The sequence below is a fragment of the Triticum dicoccoides genome, chromosome 2A, assembly GCF_002162155.2.
Source record: "Triticum dicoccoides isolate Atlit2015 ecotype Zavitan chromosome 2A, WEW_v2.0, whole genome shotgun sequence".
NCBI classification, from domain to species: domain Eukaryota; kingdom Viridiplantae; phylum Streptophyta; class Magnoliopsida; order Poales; family Poaceae; genus Triticum; species Triticum dicoccoides.
Window position 1 is genome coordinate 109,973,862 of NC_041382.1, and position 2,646 is coordinate 109,976,507.

Sequence of the window (2,646 nt, forward strand, 5' to 3'; positions counted from 1 at the left end):
TCTACAACAGGAAGTGTTTTTTCAGCATGACAGTTGCTTAGTTATTCATGAACTCGTAAGTGTTTATCACCAACTCTCCTCATACTAAATTTACATTGAACAAGAAAGGAATCAGTACCATATGACCAACTCTGCTAAAGTTACAATTCCCTCCACATGTTTATGTAATAAATTTACATTGAACAAGAAAGGAATCAGTATCGTATCTCTTAATTCATTGTTGCACATCTAGCAAGAATAGATCAATACAGACCTAATAAGCAAACATCACAACATGGCATGACATCTGACCCTAATCGACTGGATCAAAAAATTAAGACCGCAAGACCATTGTCTCACACCCAGAAGCGAGCATTTTCCCGCAACAACCAGAAGCGTAGCTACAACGAAACTGGGACGGCTAGATTTTGGGCATGCAAAATTTCAGACTTATCAGCAGCATCACATGACATCAAATTGGCACGACTTCCCAGGAACCCGAGCAGAGCCGGGCATCGCCAATGGGAGGTAGGAAATGTTGGAAATCATAAACCAGAGAAAAGGGGGACACAGGAGGATCCGCGAACCTGCTTGTAGTTGAAATTGTTTGAGCGCCTGGAGCCCTCCTTATCTAAGAATCTTATACTAGCATTTTGCAGGTTGGGTACAAAGGTTGTGCTTCAATACCTTCAAAATCTGTTTGGGAAGAAGAAGAAATTAGTAACATGTCAATTCCTCTGTTTTAAATACTCCTACAGGCATCATAAGAGAAGTACTCAGCTGTAGCCAATGCGACATGATGGGAGCCTAAAAGAAAACAAAGATAATTGCTGAAAAAATTACTCCAGTTTATACTCCTCTTTTAGCATTACAGATTATACCTAATGCAACATCATGGAGCCGATGTCCAGGAGTATTTGCAAATCATACAAATGATACAACATCATGGAGTAGGATAACATGTTTTACCATCGTAGATTCATACCAATATTTGTACAACAAGTTTACCATCTAACCAAACACCCTCTTACAAGCAGAAATGTATTCACTTATATACATTGTATTTGTAGAATTACTCTATGGTACTCTAGCTGTCTTAAGTCTTGACCACAATGGTAATTAATTTGGACATGTGAATCACAATACACATAGAGAGATATTAATTACTCTATGGCACGCAGGGAAGCAGCGATGCAAATCACTCCTACCATACCATGTGGCCAAGGAAGCTATTCTGCTCCTCCAGGATGTGCACCTGATTGCATCACACACCAACAAAGCCATATGCACGATCAATCACAAGTTCACAACTGCTTGTCTGCATCTTAAATCATTCTATTTCCCTTACGATTACAGGTACTTACCCTGTGGTGTGATTCATCCAGCTGCTCCTCCATCAGTTTATCCCGCACATAAGAAAGTCAAGTAACCATTGATTATCCTGTACTGCGAGTGGCATGTGAGCTGAGGTGAATATTGTGCAGTGCAGGGTGTTGTAATAGCATGCATACCTTCGTTTCACGGACTTTACCCAGCGCGCACTCTAGCTTGTGCTCCAGACCGCGGAGCTCTGCCGCGGTTGCGCCGGACGGCAGGTCTTCTACTATCTGCCTCCTCACGCTAGCCTCCAGGTGGTCACGCTCATGCCTCAATGTTGCGATATCCGCCAACAGTTTCTGTGTGCAAGAATCATACGGATGAATCAGAATGCAGTTAACTCTGAGTGTAAAATAACTAGTACTATGAGTAGATGTGTTTGTGTATTAACCAGATATTCACCATGATTTATGCCCTTGTAGCACTCGATTAAGTCACTCCAACTGAACAAGTGACAAGTGAAGGAGTTTGTCAGCACTATACACTAGTACTATTAATTATAGAGTGGATATATAGAGACAAGTAATGTACAAGTTTCAGCACTATACGACTATGCATGTAGTGTAGATATTGAATGCCGGCGACTGGTACTTGTTTAACTTGAGGCTGTGTGTGCTTGCATTAGACCCAATCGCAGGTGGGCACAGGAGCAGCTGAATCTAACAGCAGGATTACAGTCAGAGGTAAATCAAAAGCATCGTCTGACTAAGTGGTCATCAAACACAAGGAGAGCACCCTCCCCAATACTGTAGCTACGTCTGAAGTCCGATGGCATGCCAAAGTTTATTCTACCATAGAGTAATTCTACAAATACACTGTAGAGTAATTTGGACATGCAAATCACAATGGTAATTGGTAAATTACTTCTGATCAAATCGGGAGGGAGCACTAAAATAGCAGGGGATTCATTGATCGGTGAACGTACCCGTCATTGGTCCTCGAGACGAGGTTGGGCTCCACGGCGGCGTCCACGATGCGGCTGAGCTCCTTGTGCCGCCACTGGGAGAAGCGCAGCAGCGCTTGGAACACCGCATGCTCCTACTTGTTCCCCATGATCCCGCGCGCGGGGTGCATGAACCCGCCGAGCATGCTCTGGCGTATGTGCCGGTGCTCGTCCCCCTCGATGAGCAGGCGGACCACGAATGCGGAGGACTCCGGGCTGGACAACACCAGCTGCTCCAGCATCATTGGGGAATCAAGCAGCTCCGATCGGATCTCCTCCAGCCTCTGGTCTTTAGGAATCGGTGGCTCTGACGCTTCCGAGCTCGAGCTCGGCGTATCGTCCTGCGA

General features: G+C 44.7%; 1 pseudogene; it reads right to left on the reverse strand.

The window, feature by feature from the left end:
* Positions 1–366: 366 nt before the first annotated feature.
* LOC119359116 lies at positions 367–2,409 on the reverse strand (annotated as a pseudogene).
* Positions 2,410–2,646: the final 237 nt, after the last annotated feature.